Raw genomic sequence first — 20,676 nt, forward strand, 5'->3', positions numbered from 1 at the left:
GTATGGGAGCCATAGAGACTTAATAATGACTTCAACTTTTTGGTCTGAGACACTGAAAAATTGACATCAACTGAGATGGGGAGGACTGTAAATAAAGTAAATTTATGTGGTAGTGGGTGGCTAGGGGAAGGGATATATTAGGGATTACATTTTGAATATTTTGAATTAAAAACAGCTATTAAAAATCCATGTGGAGATATTGAGGAGGCAGTTGAATATGTATCTAGAGTTCAGAGAAGAAGTTTGGATTGGAGATACTAATTGGTAATAAACAGCATATAAATGAGACTGGATGAAGTAATCAGGAATGTGAATATAAACTGAGAAAAGAACAAATAGGAGAAACTTGGGTAACACTAGCATTAAGAAGTAGAAAAGAGAAGAAACCAATAAAGGAGAAAGAAAACAATAAAGAAAGAAAGTAATCAGTGAGGTAGGAGAAAATGAAGAAAACATGAGTTCCTGGAATCCAAATGAAGAAATATTATTGAAACTGAAGAAATAGTCAGCTATATCAAATGCTGCTGATTGGCCAAGCAAAATGAAGATTGAGACTTGACCATTTAATGTAGAAACTTGCATAACAATTATATCATTGAGCATAGTTTCCACAGTATTGTGTCATGGAAGTTTCATTAGATTGTTTAAGGTACAATGGAGAATGAAGGCAAGATAATTCTTTTCAGGAATTTTGTTGCAAAAGGGAACAGTGAAAAAGTGGTAGCTGTTTAAAGAATTAGTGTTTAGAATTTTTTTGTTTGCAATGTAAGAGAGAAAGCATGCATAAAACTATCTTGTCATATTAATTCCCAAGATTCTCCCACCCCCATTATTTTGTCCTCACTTATCTTCTCACCACTTTATAGATCCTATCAGTTACTAAACACTGTTGTTTCTACCTCCTTAATATAATGCAAATAAAGTAATTTTTCTCAAGCCCCTATAGTCCACTATGTCCCACACCCCCAGGATTACTCTAACACTATGAATATAATCCCTCCGCCTATACCTTCCAGTTTTGCCTTCCTTCCATTCAATCTCCAAACCACTCCTGAGTAAATTATTTTATTGCAATACAACTCTGATTATGTTATTCTCTTGTTTTAAACACTCTGATGACTGTTCACCATCTACAAGATAGTTACAAGATTTTATCTTTCTCTAAGGAAAATCTAATTATGTTACTTCTTGCTTAAAAGCAAGACAATGACTATTCATCATCTACTTGATAAAATCTAATCCCTTTAATTCAGCATCTCATGTCTTTAAAAAAATCTGGCTCCTTTTTATCCTTCAATTCACCCTCTACTTAATCCTATAAGCAGCTTGAGGGCAGGAATTTTTCTGCTTGTTCAGGATGGTATTTTAAGACCATCAAACAGGTTCTTGCAGTTTGGGTGCAGCTGTGCTGCTCAGGCTCCAGATCCCAGTGCCAGGCCCAGTGTCTCTGCACACGGCCGCCATATTGAACTGAGGTGTCCTGCACAGTGCTTCTGCACATGTGTCCTCCAAGTGAAAGTGTCAGCACAGCCATTTCTCACCAGGAACTCTGTCTGAAGTGCTGGTTGCAAGGCTTCTGGATGCAGCATCCTATGAGCAAGTGAAAGACTGAACACAAAGGAAAAGGAAAAAAAAAATTCTGCGTACAGGGAGGAGTCAAGATGGTGGACTAGAAGGACATGGAATTCTCCTCTCTTCACAAGTACCTCAAGAATACATATACAAATGGAACAATTCTCACAGAGCACCTGGTGATCACTAGCAGAAGACCTCAGACACCTAAAAGGACAAGAAAAGTCTCCACACAACCAGGTAGGATGAAAAAAAGAAAAAAAGAAAAGAGGAAATGATAAGGGACCAGCAGCCCTGGTGGGGAGCTGAAGGTGAGGAGAGGTTCCTGCACTCAGAAAATCAGGGAAATCAGCTGGGGCAGAAAAGGACCTTTGCGAGATCAGAGGGGAATGCAGCAACTAGTCTTTGGAAGAAAGGACAAAGTAAGAACTGTGTGCACAGTCCTTGCCACAGGCCTGCACATCTGAGCCTGAGTCATGTGTCTCCTGGTGCAGAGAGAGGCTGGGTGCTGGAAAGTGGGGTTTGGAGAGCAGACCCAGGGAGGGGACAGCTGTTGGCTGTGAAGAGACAGCCTGAAGGGACAGGATTAAGGAGCTCCACAACTGGGAAAGTTTGTGGAAGAATCACAGGCCACCACAGAAGCAAGGTGCCATTGTTGAGTGGTGCACAAGGGGTGGGGCCGACATTGCAACCCACCTTCCCCACCCACCGGCCCCTGCCTTTGTGGGCACTGGGAGGGCACCCATCTGAGCAGGCTCACCCACCCCTCAAGCCAAGGCCTACTCTGCCCATGCTGGCCCCAGGGTCCTGAGTACTGCCACTGCCAAAGCCTCCTTTGGCTATATAGACCCCAGTGGGCTCGCATGCGATGCCCATGCCAAAGGCTCCTTGGGAATTAGCCACAGCCAGAGACAGGAATCCACCAATGCTGGCAAGGGCTGATTGCTAAAGCATGGGGTTAGGAGAGCAAATCCAGGGGAGGGGACCACTGTTGGCTGCACAGAGACAACCTAAGGGGACATGAGTGAGGGGCTCCACAGCTGGGAATGCTCCTACAGGAAGCATGGTCTGTTTTGGAAATGAAACACCATTGCTGAGTGGTGTACAAGCTGTGGAGCTGCCACAGCAGACTCTCTCCCCACATGCCAGCCCCTGCCTCCACGGGCTCTGGGAGGGACTACCACCAGAGTGAGGGTGCCCCAGTCTGTTGCAACTTCCTGCTGGTCTCTGCCACCACAGGCACTTCACACATGCCCAGTTGTGGATACCTTATCCCTCCCTGGTCTGAGTGAGTAAACATACCCCAATCAGATGCTGCTTTCACCCCCTATTGCCTGGGAACAGACTGCTGACTGTGGCCCACACATAGAGGTGGAGCCAAAACCAAAGCTGAGCCCCAAGTACTGTATGACTAAAGAAGAGCAACAGAAATCTCTCTGTGCAACAGCAAAATCCATGGATTAAATCCCCATGATTGGCTTGGTAAACCCTGTGTCTGTGTAGTATCTGAATGGACTAGTGTTCCCACAACTGAGACCAGTCTACCTTTAGCAGCTGTGGACTTTGGGGGCAAGTACACTCGGGAGCTGGGCCATGTTAGAGTCTGAGCTGTCCCCACAGTGCCAACAGTGGGTCCAGAGACCGATCTAGAGGTATGGAGGGTCTCCTGGGAAGTCATGGGTTAGCTGTGGCTCACTGTGGGGGCAAGGACACTGACAGCAGAGGCCCCAGGAAAATATTATTGTTATTTGTTTCATTTTGTTCTGTTGTTGTTTTATTTATTTTTATTTTTTATGTTTTATTTTCTTTTATTAAAAAATTAATATATTTTTTATTTTTCTATATTTATTTTACTTTTCTGTTGCTTTGTGATTTTTCTTGTTTTTGTTTTGTTTTGATCTTTTTTGATCATTTTTGTGTGTTTGTTTCATGCTTTCGTTGCTTTTTTTAAGTTAGCTTTTTGTTTTTGTTAGTTTTGTTTTTATTTTTTGTGTTCATTTTGAGGGTCTTTTGTTTGTTTGGTTGTTCTCTTGTTTTTTGTTTTCATTGTTATTTTTTTGGTTTGGTTTTGCTTTTATCATTTGTCCTGGGTTTTGTCTGTTTGTTTTCTTTCCTTTTTTTTAATTGTTGCTATTTGTTTGTTTTTGCTTTTGCTATTGGTCTTGGGTTTTGTTTGTCTGTTTGTTTTCTTTACCTTTCTTTTTTTTTTTCTGGCCCTGCTGCTCAGCTTTCAGGGTCTTGGTTCCCCAGCCAGGGGTTGGGACTGAGCCTCCAGAGTGGGAGCACTGAGTCCAAGATGCTGGACCACCAGAGAATTCCCAGCCCCAGGGAATATTAATTGGCGGGAGCTCTCCCAGAGGTCTCCATCTCATCACCAAGACCTGGCTCCACCCAGCTGCCTGCAGGCTCCAGTACTGGACACCTCATGCCAAACAACCAGCAAGACAGGAACACAGCCCCATCTATCAGCAGAAAGTCTGCCTAAAGTCATACTAAGCTCACAGACACCCTAAAAAACACACCCCCTAAAGCGGCCCTGCCCATCAAAGGGAAAAGACTCAGCTCCATCTAACAGAGCACAGCCACCAGTGCCTCCCACCAGGAAGCCCACACAAGCCCCTGGACCAACCTTACACACGAGGAGGCAGACACCAGAAGCAAGAGAAACTACAACCCTGCAGCAGGCAGAAAGGAGATCTCACACACACACACATGCACACGCACACATACACACATACACGGTAAGCCAGACAAAATGAAATGACAAAGAAACATGTTGCAGACAAAGGAGCAAGGTAAAAATCCACAAGACCAAATAAATGAAGACAAAATAAGCAATCTGCCTGAAAAAGAATTCAGAGTAATTATAGTAAAATGACCCAAGATACTGGAAATAGAGTGGAGGCACAGACTGAGAAGATACAAGAAATGTTTAACAAGGACCTAGAAGAACTAAAGAACAAACAGTGATGGAAAATACAATAACTGAAATGATAAATACACTAGAAGGAATCAGTATCAGAATAACTGAGGCAGAAAAGGGAATAAGTGAGCTGGAAGACAGAATGGTGGAAATCACTGCCACAGAACAGAATAAAGAATGAAAAAAAATGAGGACAGTTTCAAAGACCTCTGGGACAACATTAAACACACCAACACTCAAATCATAGGGGTCTCAGAAGAAGAGAAAGAGAAAGGGTGTGAGAAAATATTTGAAGAGATTATAGACGAAAACTTCCTTAACATGGGAAAGGAAATAGTCACCCAAGTCCAAGAAGCACAAAGAGTCCCATACAGGATAAACCCAAGGAGAAACATGTGGAGACACATATTAATCAAACTAACAAAAATTAAATACAAAGAAAAATATTAAAAGCAGCAAGGGAAAAGCAGCAAATAATGTACAAGGGAATCTCCATAATGTTATCAGCTGATTTTTTTCAGCCAGAAACTCTGTAGGCAGAAGGGAGTGGCATGATATATTTAAAACGATGAAAGGGAAAAACCTACAGCCAAGATTACTCTGTCCAGTGAGGATTTCATTCAGATTTGACAAAGAAATCAGAAGCTTTACAGACAAGCAACAGCTAAGAGAATTCAGCACTACCAAACCAGCTTTACAACAAATGCTAAAGGAAATTCTCTAGGTGGGAAACACAAGAGAAGAAAAACACCCACAAAAACAAACCCCAAACAATTAAGAAAATGGTAATAGGAACATACATATCAATAATTACTTTAAATGTAAATGGATTAAATGCTCCAACCAAAAAACCCAGACTGGCTGAATAGACACACAAACAGGACCCATATATATGCTGTCTACAAGAGACCCACTTCAGACCTAGGGACACATACAGACTGAAAGTGAGGGGATGGAAAAAGATATTCCATGCAAATGGAAATTTAAAGAAAGCTGGAGTAGCTATACTCATATCAGACAAAAGAGACTTTAAAATAAAGACTATTACAAGAAACAAGGAAGGACACTACATAATTGAGGGATCAATCCAAGAAGAAGATATAACAATTGTAAATATTTATGCACCCAACATAGGAGTACCTCAATACATAAGGCAAATGTTAACAGCCATAAAAGGGGAAATCTACAGTATCACAATAATAGTGGGGGACTTTAACATCCCAGTTACACCAATGGACAGATCATCCAGATGGATAATTAATAAGGAAATACAAGCCTTAAATGACACATTAGATGAGATAGACTTAATTGATATTTATAGGCCATTCCACTTGAAAGCAGCAGAATACACTTTCTTCTGAAGTGCACACAGAACATTCTCCAGGATAGATCACATCTTGTGTCACAGATCAAGTCTCGGTAAATTTAAGAAAATTGATATCATAGCAAGCATCTTTTCTGAGCACAACACTATGACATTAGAAATCAATTAAAGGAAAAAAATGTAAAAAACACAAACACATTGAGGTTAAACAATTTGCTACTAAATAACCAATGGATCACTGAAGAAATCAAAAAATACCTAAAAACAAATGACAATGAAAGCACAATGACCTAAAAGCAGTTCTAAAAGGGAATTTTATAGCAATACAATCCTACTTCAAGAAACAAAAAGAACTCAGATAAACAACCTAACCTTACATCTAAAACAACCAAAGAAATAAGAACAAACAAAACCCAGAGTTAGAAGGAAAGAAATCATAAAGATCAGAGCAGAAATAAATAGAAACAAAGAAAACAATAAAAAATATCAATGAAACTAAAAGCTGGTTCTTCGAAAACATAAACAAAATTGATAAACCTTTAGCCAAACTCATCAAGAAAAAAGGAAGAGGGCTCAAATCAATAAAATTAGAAATGAAAAAGGAGAAGTTACCATGGAAACCACAGGAATACAAAGGATCAAAGAAACTATATGCCAATAAAATGGACAACCTGGAAGAAATGGACAAATTTATAGAAAGGTACAACCTTCCAAGACTGAACCAGGAAGAAATAGAAAATATGAACAGACCAATCACATGTAATGAAATTGAAAGTGATTAAAAATCTTCCAGCAAACAAAAGTCGAGGACCAGATGCCTTCATAGGCAAATTCTATCAAACGTTTAGAGAAGAGGTAACACCTATCCTTCTCAAATTCTTCCAAAGAATTACAGAGCAAGGAACACTCCCAAACTCATTCTACAAGGCCACCATCACCCTGACACCAAAACCAGAAAAAGATGTCACAAAAAAAGAAAATTACAGGCCAATTTCACTGATGAACATGGATGCAAAATTCCTCAACAAAATACTAGCAAAAAGAACCCAACAACACATTAAAAGGATCATACAGCGTGATCAAGTGGGATTTATCCCAGGGATTCAAGGATTCTTCAATATACACAAATCAATCAATGTGATACACCATATTAACAAATTGAAGAAGAAAATCCATATGATCATCTCAATGGATGCAGAAAAAGCTTTGGACAAAATTCAATACCATTTATGATAAAAAAAAAAAACTCTCCAGAAAGTGGTCACAGAGGGAAGTTACTTCAACATAATAAAGGCCATATACTACAAACCCACAGCAAACATCATTCTCAGTGGTGAAAAACTGAAAACATTTCCTCTAAGATCAGGAACAAGATAAGACAGGATGTCCACTCTCACCACTATTATTCAAAATAGTTTTGGAAGTCCTAGCCATGGCAATCAGAGAAAAAAAAAAAAAAAGAATGCAAATTGGAAAACAAGATATAAAACCGTAACTGTTTGCAGATCACATGATACTATACATAGAAAATCCTAAAAATGCCACCACAAAACTACTATTGCTAATCAATGAATTTCATGAAGTTGCAGGATACAAAATTGATACATAGAAATCTCTTGCATTCCTATACACTAAAAATGAAAATCAGAAACAGAAATTAAGGAAACAATGCCATTTACTACTGCAACAAACAGAATAAAATACCTAGGAATAAACATATCTAAGGAGGCAAAAACCTGTATGCAGAAAAATAAAGATACTGATGAAAGAATTCAAATACAATACAAACAGATGGAGAGATATACCATGTTCTTGGATGGGAAGAATCAACATTGTGAAAATGACTATACTACCCAAAGCAACCTACAGATTCAATACAATCCCTATCAAATTACCAATGGCATTTTTCACAGAACTAGAACAAAAATTTTACAATTTGTATGGTAACACAAAAGATCCCAAATAACCAAAGCAATCTTGAGAAAGAAAAACGGAGTTGGACGAATCAGGCTCCCTGACTTCAGACTATGATACCAAGCTACAGTAATCAAGACAGTATGGTACTGGCACAAAAACAGAAATATAGATTAGTGGAACAGGATAGAAAGCCCAGAGATAAACCCACACACCAAGTTCACCTAATCTATGACAAAGGAGGCAAGAATATACAATGGAGAAAAAAACAGTCTTTTCAATAAGTGGTGTTGGGAAAACTGGACAACTACATGTAAAAACATGAAATTAGAACACTTCCTAACACCATACACAAAAATAAACTTCAAATGGATTAAAATCTAAATGTAAGGTCAGACACTATAAAACTCTTAGAGGAATACACAGGCAGAACACTCTTTTACATAAATTGTAGCAAGATCTTTTTTGATCCACCTCCTAGAGTAATGAAAATAGAACCAAAAATAAACAAATAAGACCTAATGAAACTTAAAATCTTTTGCACATCAAAGGAAACCATAAACCAAGGTGAAAAGACAACCCTCAAAATGGAAGAAAATATTTTCAAACAAAGCAACTGACAAGGGATTAATCTCCAAAATATACAAACAGCTTATGCAGCTCAATATCAAACAAAACAGCCCAATCACAACTTGGGTGGAAGACCTAACTAGACATTTCTCCAAAGAAGACATACAGATGGCTAACAAACACATGAAAATATGCTCAACATCACTAATTATTAGGGAAATGCAAATCAAGACTACAATGAGATATCACCTCACACCGGTCAGAATGGCCATCATCAAAAAATCTACAAACAGTAAATGCTGGATTGGGTGTGGAGAAAAGGGAACACTTCTGCACTGTTGGTGGGAATATAAATTGATACAGCCACTATGGAGAACACTATGGAGGTTCCTTAAAAAACTAAAAATAGAACTACCATATCATCTAGCACTCCTGGTCATATACCTAGAGAAAACCGTAATTCAAAAAGATACATGCATCCCAATGTTCATTGCAGCACTATTTATAATAGCCAGGAGATGGAAGCAACCTAAATGTCCATCAACAGAGGAATGGATAAAGATGTGGTACATATATGTAATGGAATATTACTCAGCCATGAAAAGGAACGGAATTGTGCCATTTGTAGAGATGTGGATGGAATTAGAGACTGTCATATAGAGTGAAGTAAGTCAGAAAGAGAAAAATAAATATCATATAATATCCCTTATATGTGAAATCTAGAAAAATGATACAGATGAACTAATTTGCAAAGCAGAAATAGATATGCAGGCGCAGAAAAAAAACATATGATCACCAAGGGAGTTTGGGGGGGATGGGATGAACTGGGAGACTGGGATTGACATATATACACTACTATGTATAAAACAGATAACTAATGAGAACCTACTGTATAGCACAGGGAACTCTACTCAGTGCTCTGTGGTGACCTAAATGGGAAGGAAGTCCAAAAAAGAGGGGATATATATATAGATATATAGATATATAGATATATATATATATAGCTGACTCACTTTGCTGTATAGCAGAAAGTAACACAACATTGTAAAGCAACCATACTCCAATAAAAATAAAAATTTTAAATGGTCTGTCAAAAAATAAAGAACAGTATCTGGTTTGAATTAATTAATTAAAAATAGGTAACTGGATAGCTCATTGAATGAACTCTATCTCTTCACTTTTTACAATGCCTAATGCATGGTGAGGATGCAACGGTGGCCGACTTTGTGAAATGGAAAGGACTCCATGTATACCTGTGTTCTTCAGGTTTCTGTTTGAATACAAAAGAACTAAAGGTACTAGTTTTATTGGCTCTCAATTTCCCATCTCTAACAACTTCACACACACTGAAGGATTGCCTTTGTGTTCATTTTTATAGATGCATGATCTAAATTGACCAACAGAAAATTATGTAAGCAGAAAATGGAAATGAGTTGTAGGGACTTTGTCTCCTATGCCCTTGGCTGTAAGTATGAATATGTGCTGCTTCTCTATTTTACACGTTGACGACAAGGTCAGGTTTACTGGCTCTAAACCTTTGAAATCAAGTCATGAGATATGTAATCTTTATAATAAAAATCAGAACTGAGATTCACCTCACTTTCATACTCTATTAAACAGTTTATAGTAGCACAAAACTTCATCTCCATTTCTTTTAATCAACTCTATGTTTTACTGGGTGCAAAGTTTTATATGGTATGATATTGCAAATGAATGTCATTATTAAGGAAAGGACAATTATGAAGAAAGAAGCAGGTGTTCCCGTCACACTTAATGCCTAAGGAGTTACAGGTCTGCTGGCAAGGAAAGGGGCCTGGGGCTCCATACTGTGTGTCTGACAGTAGCTGTCTGCTTCCACAGATGATTCAGTTGGTTGAAGTGTGCATACTGCTTTAACTAACATGAGAGCTAAAATCTTGGATTTAAAAAGCAGGCTGTCATTCTTTAGTTAATAAATACATCCTATCACTTCCCCAAATATGTTTTACATAGTCACACAGCAATCTGAAAACCATAACTGGCTTCTTTCTTCTCAAATAATACAATCCTCTGTTAAGGGAAAATTACAAAAATTTCTCAATAAATTTCAAATTTCAGGTCCCTGAGGATAGAAATGTAAATTACCACATTATATTAAGAAAGATTATAAATGGCACTTTATAATATTATTCTCAATAGCCAACTGTGAAAGTCAATCCCACAAAAGAAATGCAAAACCTTCCTTGTATAACTTAAGAGCCAATCACTTGTTTATCTGGCATAGGGTTATAACTTACAACCAGAGCGAACGGCCCCATTTAATTTTCAGAGCAGTGATGCTTCATCTGGCTACTAGGGCAGAATCTCAGCAGGCACTTAATTGATATCCCATGGAATTGAAAAGCTTTGTTATTCTTTCACAGATTTAAAATCTAGTCAAATAAACAAAGGTTTAGAGGTACAAAATATTTTATTGAACTTGCTTATAAAGATGAAACATGTGGAGACCAATGTATGCAAATGATGTATTTTTCATTTAAAGGAAATGAGACATCTGGAGAAAAAAAAAAGTAGCAATTGTATATAGTGTTCACCTAAACAGTTAATATAGCTTCCATCTTTTAAAATTCTTTCCTTTGGTATTAAAATGTTGGCATATTTTCAGACTCTTTTTCTTTAAAGAAAAAAATGAAGAGAGAAAAAGATGATGTTTTGCAAATAAAATTGGGTGAATAAATGTAAACAAAGTAGTATTCTGAAATTTCAAGTTTCATAAGGATTCAGATTTGTGAAAATACCCATTGTTTAAGGCCCTTCCCTACCCAATTTCCACTCACAGGACAGAGTCTCTACCCCAAGCAGGGTGACCAAGAATACTGGGTTCCTGATTGCCTGCATTCTCCAGTACCTACCTGTAGAGCAGAGGTTGTATGCTGGGAGAGGCAAGCTGAGAAATCAGGGGTTACCATCCCTTCTTGGTTCCTGGTTATAAGGTAGAGAGAGGAACAGGCCATTACCCCCACTTCCAGTGCAATAGTGCAGAGGTTCTGCCTTGGTAAGAGGTTAGACAGAAGGACTGGCAGCTCTACAGCTTTGCTGAGGTGGATTACTTTATTTGGAACAGAGTGTGGAGGAATACATACCTTAAGGCATTGTCAAAAAAAAAAAAAAGTAGAGATCTGAGTTGTGAGAAATGAAGAGAAGGCTAATAGCACAATGAAATTAATCATAACAAAAAGTAACACATAATCACAACCTTTGACCAATCAGTCACTGGGTGAACATTAAGCTATGTTGACCTAGGGTGGCTCTTAGGCAGCCAAGCGTAAAAATAAAAATTGGGGGGGGGGAATACAAAGCAGTGGCATCTGAGGCTTCACATTACAAAGAAAATAGACTTCCTAGAGTTAGTCTAAGTCATTAAACAAATAAACTAACATAAAACAATCACATTAACAACTCCTGGTGGGAAGGAGGGGAAGCATTGCTACAATATGCTATCGAAAATGTCCAGTTTTCAAGAAAAAAATTATGAAACAAAGAAACAGGGTTATGTGTACTTTATACACAGAAGAAAAAGCAAGCAATAGAAACTGCTTTGGGGGAGCCAGATTTTAGACTAAGCAGACAAAGACTACAAAGCAGATATTATAAATATGTTCAAAGAACGAAAGCAAATTGTATCTAAAGAATTGAAGGAAAATATTATGGCAGTGAATCATCAAATAGAGATTATAAATAAAGAGGTGCAAATTATTTTTAAAAGTGAACTACATGGATATTCTGGAGTCGAAATTACAATAATGGAAATGAAAAATTCACTAAAAGGACAGATTTGAGCTGGCAGGACAAAGAACAAGCAAATTTGAAGACAGATTATCAGAGCATACAGTGAAGAATTGAAAGAAAAAAATTGCAGGAAAATAAATAGAACCTCAGAAACCTTTAAGACACCACTGAGAATATCAAAATATGCCTAATGGAAGTACCAGAAGAAAAGGAGAAAGAGAAAGCGGCATAAAAATTATTAAAAGAAATAATGGCTGAAAACTTCCCAAATATGATAAAAATATTAATCGTCACATTTATGAAGTTGAACAAACCTCAAGTAGGATAAATTTTAAAAGATCCGTGTCTAGACATGTCATAGTCAAAATGTTGACAGCTAATGAAATAGAGAAAATCTTAAAAGCGGCAAGAGAAAAACAACATACAATGTACAAGAGAACGCCAGCAAGACTGATCATTGATTTCTTATCAGAAACTATAGAAGCCAAAAGGCAGTAGGATGACATACTCAAGGTGCTTAAAGAAAAGAGCAAGAATCCTATATGCAGCAACTCTATCTCAAAATGAAGGTAAAATGAAACAGACTGAGAGAATTTGTTGCTAGTAAATGTGCCTTAAAAAAATACTAAAAGAAGTTATTCGTGCTAAAAGGAAGTGTCACCAGATAGTAATTCCAGTTGATATAAAGACTACCAATAAAGATAATTACATAGAATTACATAGTAACTATAAAAGACAGTATAATTATATATTTCTTCTCCTTTCTTGTCTTAATTGATCTTAAAAATAATACAATAAGAAATATCTATAAAACGAAATTTTTGGTCCTATAGCATATAGAGATATATCCTCTTTAACAATAACAGGACAAAAGAGGGGGGTGGGTATAAGCTACAGTGAAGTAAGGAAGTGACATCAGTTAGTAACACTATTCAACAGGAACAAGTGAAGAGTACAAGAAATGGTAAATAAAAAGGTAAATTTAAAAGAAACATAAATATATTTTCTCCTATCTTCTCTTAATTTCTTCAAGAAACTTAAAATTTTATAAAGCAATGATTATAACACTGTATTGTTGGATTAACAACATGTATAGATATAAGATATTTGACAATGCTAGCACAAAGGCAGGGAAGTGAAGAAAACTATAGTGAGCAAATTGTGTATATCTCGCTGCAATTGTTTGTGTAAATCTCAAGTAGATTTAGATAAATTGAGATGCATGCTGTAATCCACAAATCAACCAGTAAGAAAATAACTCCAAAAAAACATATGCTAGAAAGAGAATAGCGTCCACTTGACCAACATTAGTTCAGGTGCTGACATTTGACCTATGGTTCAATGACTTTGGCAAATGACAAGCTAACCACCAAAATTCTTTTTCCATTTCCACAGTATATAAAGTTATAGCTGAGAAATAGCTAAAGTAGCTGAGGGCTCTATTTTTCAGCTTCCCTTTACTCTTGGGTGTGGCCATATGACTAGTTTTTATCAATGAACTATAAGCAGAAAGCCCTGGTCTCTTAAGAAGTAGACATAATTCCTTCTGTTCTATTTACCCTTCTGCTGGTTGAATACAGATTTCCAACAACCTTCAAGGTGTAGTAGAATTGCAAAATGGGAAATACTGTGAATCTCCAAATCACTATTTTGAGGAGAACTTCTCACATCCTGAAGCACCTACCCTTGACTCATATACGAGTGACAAATACACTTCTAACTATACTTGGAGCTATTGATGTTTTTGTGTTTGTTTTATTTTTTTTATAGAAGTTGAGTCAGCCCTAACTGAAACAGTTCCTGACTATAGTTTCAACAGATTTTATTCAATAGCTAAAAGATTCTCCTTCCAAAAGAAAATCAGAATTTAATTTTATAAGGAAAAGGAAGGCTGGCCATGGGGTATCCACTTTCTAGATATTAGGTACTGTGCTAAGTAATTTATATGTATCTTACACATAATTACATGCAATTTTATTAAAATTATTTGCATACCAAATGATTTTACTAAATCCTAAAAAAGTGATCATTATCATCTCATTTGTTAAGAGAAGGAAGCTAAAAATACCTAAATACATCCAACATTTGAGTTTTATCCAAAATATTTCTAGCTCTAAAAACAGTTTTTAACCACTACTTCACCCACTATGAACTGAATTGCTCTTGATAATCTGTAAGATTCTGGCTTTAGCATTAACTGACTTTAAAAAGTTAGTAATTGTTTTTGATATTTTATTTCACTTATTCTATACAATACCATCCAAAAGACACTTTACATTATATTAAAATACCCTAAAACTTCACTTTCATGGCAAGTAATTCATTTTTTCTCAATACGTTTAATTCTTTCTCTAACACCTATCCATCTAATTAAATACCAACTATTAACACTAATAAAGAAAAAAATCTGAGATAATATTTTGAATTTGCCTGACAGAATTACATTCAATATGAGCTATGAGAAACCATACTTTGTGCCAAGTTTTATCTGAAGATATCAGCCTTTCCTTGTAGGTTTATTAATACTCTATGATCCCAGAAATGTAATACTGAACCCGACTACTACGACTACTTCCCCATCTCCTACACTGCTAGCACTATCTTGGGAGCCACTTTCATCCCTCCCTCTGAGGACTGCAGTAGCTCCTCACAGCTCTCCCTGCTTCCATCCTTGTCCTTCTACTATTTATTTCAACACAGCAGTCAGAGCTGTCCTTTTAAAATACAAACCAAAGCATTTCTGTTTTCTCCACAAATCCCACCCACGGCTCTTGCTAATTCACTTACAGTATAATTAAAAGTTCTTAAAATAGATTTATTAATCCTACATAATTACCCCCCCCCCTTCCCATCTCCTACTATTCTCCTTCTTGCTTCCAGCAAAACAAGCTCATCAAACGTTAGAATTATACTCCTTCCTGCTTTAGGGCCTTCACACTGTCACTGCCTCTACTTCAAATGGACTCCCTCACCAGGTATTCACAGTGCTTGCCCCTGCTCTCTCAGCTTCAAGTCTTGGCTCAAACATTACAGGCTTAGTAATGTTTACCCTACTAATTTATACAAAATTCAACCCACATTCAAGGGAAACCCTCCACTGCTGATCCACCTAACTGCTGGGCATTTTTTTCCTATAGCGTTTCCTACTTTATAGAATTTATTTCTTCTTCTTTTCTTTATTGCCTCTTATCACAGTTAAAATATGAGCTCCACAACAACAGGGGTGTTTGTTTCACTTATTTTTGACAAAAATAGTGTCTAGTACAGAACTGACTCTCAATACTTCTTTGATAAAGAATGGATCTGGTCATTTAATTAAATAACAAGTGTTTGCTCTCAAGTGGTATAGTAAGGCTTAATGTCATTTTTTATAATAGCTTTTGATTTGTTTGATGATGGTTCTACAATAGCATTTTAATATAACAGCATCTCTCTCTAATACAAAAGGGAGAAGTGTGTTGCCCAAATATCTGTCACTTTGGGTGGTTAATCAAAGTAACCTAATCTGAACATTCATGGTCCTGAAAATTTTCAGTGTTTCCTAGAGAGGAAACAAAGGAAAGAAATTAACTTTAGTCAAAGGTTCTAAATGTATTATAATTGAATGCTAAACACTTATACATACATTATTTCTTTCTTATAAAAATTTTGTAATTATATGTTCTTATTAATTTTTGAATGAATTTACCCAAGAATGCATAGCTGAAGTCTTCATGAAGATTCTAAATTCTATGTTCCTTCCAAAACCCTTTCATGTAAGAAAAAAGTAAAATTCCCATATAAAGTAAGTTCATCAGACTTCTGTGGCATAAAATAAGTACAAAGTAAGATTTTGGAATACTTCAGTATTCCAAAATACTGTAAGTAATAATACTTCAGTATTAGATATCTTAAGTATATAAAAAAGGTGAATATTCAACAAATAAGAAATTAACAGACTACTTTAGAAACCAAGTTAGTTAAAATGTTCAGGTCGTATTCTCATTTCTTTTTGCAATATCTAGCCTCACCAAGATATCCTCTACAACAGAGTGAGCTTTGAAGTTCACAAAATTTGATTCAACATTGGCATATCAACCTGACTTCAAAGGGATTTACAGTGCTGAAGAATTTCACTGAGTTCAAGAAACAAAGGAGAATCTCAAACTTCCTGTGAAATCTAACTTCAGACTACCTGGTACCTTCAACAAAATTAGGTACATCTGGGTATCAAAAACCGGGATTTGAAAGTACAGTTTAATTCACACAGCATTTCTTTTAAATTTCCTATTTGGTGAATATTTATTGTGATGTGACCATAGCAAAACTAAAAGTTAGGAGTTTAGCATTTTGGAGATAAAGCTTTGCTGAAACACCTATTAATTTCTAGGTAAGAAACAGCATTGGTATATACTTGCTTTTTTCCTTTTTTTCCTTTTTTTTGTTCATTTGAGCAGCACTGGTTTGCTAATCTCATTTTTATCTTCCCCACAAAGGCTTTTCCTAAAACTCCACTTATTTTTCATAATCATAGGTTGGGATTTGATTTCATTTAATACAAATTTCCAGCCTGAAAATTACTGTAATTACTTTCAGAAGTTCTCTTCAGTGTGTCTTGCCCTTTTATTCTTTGCTTTCTTGTGGCCATGGCATGTTCTCCACAGCCACCACTCCCTTCTCTCTCCCCACTCTATTATAGTATTGTTAACATTTGTAGCTAAGGAAGTGTTACTTATCCCAAAAGGCCCACTCAGATTTTCCACCTGTTTTGCAGTGTTTTGTGTTATTCTCAAGACTATATATTTTAGCATCTAAACATTCACCTATGTGAATGAAAGACTATAATTCATTTGTATCTCCCAATTAATTCTTGTCTCTGATTCTAGTGAAGAAAAACAATTAATCATTTTGAGTCAAACTGTTAGGTTGTCTTTACAACTCTCCCCACCATGTATAACATATATGTGGGGCGAGCAGAAAGTGATGAATAAATTTATAATTACCAAGTAAAGCCATATTCTTGAAGGATAAATACTCTGCAGTTAATAACAATGCATATACTTTATTTTATACAGAATTATTTCATGTTTTCTCCCCTGTAACCCTCATAACAATCTTATTGATTTTCAGATTTTACATAAATGAGGTATTTGAAAAAGTGTTACTTTATGAGAAGTTGGAGAGATTGACATCCAGTAATAGAAATTTTAATAACTAAATTTTATTCAGCTACTTTTATAGGTGAGTCAGTATGCTAACCTATAATGAATGTGCTCTATAATCCCCATTTTGTTAATGAGGACATTAAGATTTAGAGAGATGAAATCACTCACCCATGCTTACAGAGTGAGAGTCAATATTCAAATCCAGGTCCTTTCTCTCTAGAGCAAAAGTCCCTAACTACCACATTTATTAGAATTTAGAAATAAAGGTACCTTAGAAATTATTTAGTCCAAATCGAAGAAACTGAGGCAAAAATAGTTTTTTTGCCAAAATCCACCAAGCTTTTAGATAAAACCCATCCTTCAAGCCTCTAGACTTTACATTTTCCTTTCAAGAGTCAGAGCCTACTGGCTGCTCATTTCTGGCAGCTCACTCACTCACCTTCACTGAAGTAGAGCTCCATTTCCCTTTTTGAGCCTAGACAATGGGGGTAAAGGTTAAGTTTCAAGAATAGTTAATAGGTTTATTCTTGATCCTTATCTGGGGAGAAACAAACCTATTGGGTATGTTGATTCTTCAGTATGTTGATGTACATATATGTATATATATATAGAGAGAGAGAGAGAGAGAGAAATTTATCATAGGAGTTGGCTCATGTGATCATGAAAGCCAAGAAGTCCCATAATCTGGCATCTACAAACTGGAGAACTAGGACAGCCAGTGGTATTTTCAAGTTAACACACAAAATTAACCATCACAATGGAGTATCAGACTGAGGGAAGGTACCATATTAATTTTGGCTCTGGGTCCAGATTTTGGTTAGGGAAAGAAAGAACACATTTCCTGCAGATGTATTGACAGTCCTGTTTTTATTCCATGATTGTTTCCAAGTCTGTACGTAATTTCATGGTGCTCATTTTTTAAAAATACCTTTTATAGCACTAATAGTCTTGAATATGTTTGATAAATGTATAAATTAGAAGATTTAAAGCATTTACTTCACTTAAGGTCATTTATTACAGTTTAAATGGTTTTATTTTGCATTAGTTGATGCTAAGGATACATAAGATGAGAAAGATATAGTCCCTGAACAGAATGGCTTAAATTTCAGTAGGAGAGATTAATATATAAATAGAATATTTCAACATAATGTGATAACTTAGTACTAAAAATCATTTCATTTTGGGGCTTCCCTGGTGGCGCAGTGGTTGAGAGTCCGCCTGCCGATGCAGGGGACACGGGTTTGTGCCCCGGTCTGGGAAGATCCCACATGCCGAGCAGCGGCTGGGCCCGTGAGCCATGGCCGCTGAGCCTGCGCGTCAGGAGCCTGTGCTCCACAACGGGAGAGGCCACAGCAGTGAGAGGCCCGCGTACCGCACAAAAAACAAAAACAAAAAGAAAAAAAAAATTCATTTTGAATACAAGTAAGACAAAATTAGTTGATGTATAGTGATTTATTTTTAAGTAAAATATTGAATTCTAAAGAAATTTTTTAAAAGGGATAATCAAATCTTTAAAAAATAAAATAATTTGGATATGTTTTGGGAAAAAAAAACAATAGGTTTTTAACTAAGCAACTTAACTTAGAAATTTTAGACCTCAAAATGTCATTTCTTTAGACATTTTCATAAAGTTAGCTGTAGCAGAGATTGTTAGGGGATAACCAAACATGTTTCTTTTCCTACTGGGAACAGAGCTAGACTAAATTATCCTACATTCCTTTCAGTTAGTCTAGACAGTGACTGAGTTTTCACTAATAGAATGTGAGTGGAAATAATGAGCACCACTTGAAAGCTTGATCATAAAAATTAACCATGTATAAATCCTAGGTATTCTTTCTCCTCCCAGTTTGATGCAGATGAGCATACTGACTGATGGAATAGGGGAGCCATAGATGAGAGGACCTGGGTCCCTAAGTCAGTAAGTAGAGGAGTATCTCTTCAATAACCAGAGACATCTTTTTACAGCTTTTAAGTGAGCAAGAAATATGCTTCAATAATGGTTGGGCCATTATAATTTTGGGTTTATTTCATGCATTAGATAGCATTATACTAATATGCAAGCCCTTATATTTTTTAAACTATTTTTTTAGGTTTTAATAACCCTAGCTTTTTTATCATACAATGATTAATTAAGCATAATTTATGGAATCACAGAATTCTAAAGCACATATTTTAGAGAATATTAGCCTCATTTTAAAGAGGAAATTGTTCTAAATTACCAAGAGTAATTCCAAACCTTTCTCTTTGTTCCCTCAGCTCTCAAGTTGATAGCTGCTTCTATAGTTGCTACATTTCTTTTCTCTTTTTACTCTTTCAGTTATCTCATTAACAACTTTGTATCTAGTTAACAATTATTTATATTGAATCCCCATTGTTCAAATAACTGGTATAGTTTCTTTCCCCTTTCTGGACCCTGGTGTGGACACAGGTGCTCTTCCTCTTCTGGCGACTGAAGTAAACAAGGATATGGAGCAAATTGTGACTTATCCTGATTGTCTTTTCTGAAATTATCTAGGAAGTGTGGGTACATATTTCAGTGGTCCCAAATGCTTCCTTCCACACTGGGTTATGAATAGGATATATGTGGCACAGGGACCATTCCAGGATAGCTTTGGCTCTCTCAATTAGCTTTGTTTTATATTAAGACATACATGGGTGCTTTAGTGTATTGAGAATGACTAACTCATGCTATAGTCATTATTTGTATATTTTAAACAAATAGGTTTTCAAAAACAGTAGATTAAACCATAATTCAAAATGATACATGCACCCCAATGTTCACCACAGCACTATTTACAATAACAAGGACATGGAAGCAACCTAAATGTCCATTGACATAGGAATGGATAAAGAAGATGTGGTATATATATACAATGGAATATTACTCAGCCATAAAAAGAATGAAACAATGCCATTTGCAGCAACATGGATGGGCCTAGAGATTGTCATACTGAGTGAAGTAAGTCAGAGCGAGACAAATATCATATGATACCGCTTATACGTGGAATCTAAAACAGTGGTACAAATGAACATATTTACCAAACAGAAATAGAGTCACAGATGTAGAAAACAAACTTATGGTTAAAAGGGGGGGAGGGATAAATTGGGAGATTGGAATTAACATATACACACTACTATATATAAAATAGGTAACTAATAAGGACCTCCTGTGTAGCATAGGAAACTCTTCTCAATACTCTGTAATGTCCTATATGGGAAAAGAATCTAAAAAGGAGTGGATATTTGTATATGTATAACTGATTCACTTTGCTGTACAGCAGAAACTCATAAAATATTGTAAATCAGCTATACTCCAATAAAAAAAATTTTAAAAGCCTAGAATTATTGTGTTTTCCTATCTTCAATTTTTTCCTCCTAGGAATTGCTTAAAACTTTTAGCAAGGTGAACTTAAACAATATCTCTATTTACTGTCTTAATTTCTCATTTATATTTTCTATAG

Source organism: Lagenorhynchus albirostris, chromosome 2 (assembly GCF_949774975.1).
Source record: "Lagenorhynchus albirostris chromosome 2, mLagAlb1.1, whole genome shotgun sequence".
Lineage (NCBI taxonomy): Eukaryota > Metazoa > Chordata > Mammalia > Artiodactyla > Delphinidae > Lagenorhynchus > Lagenorhynchus albirostris.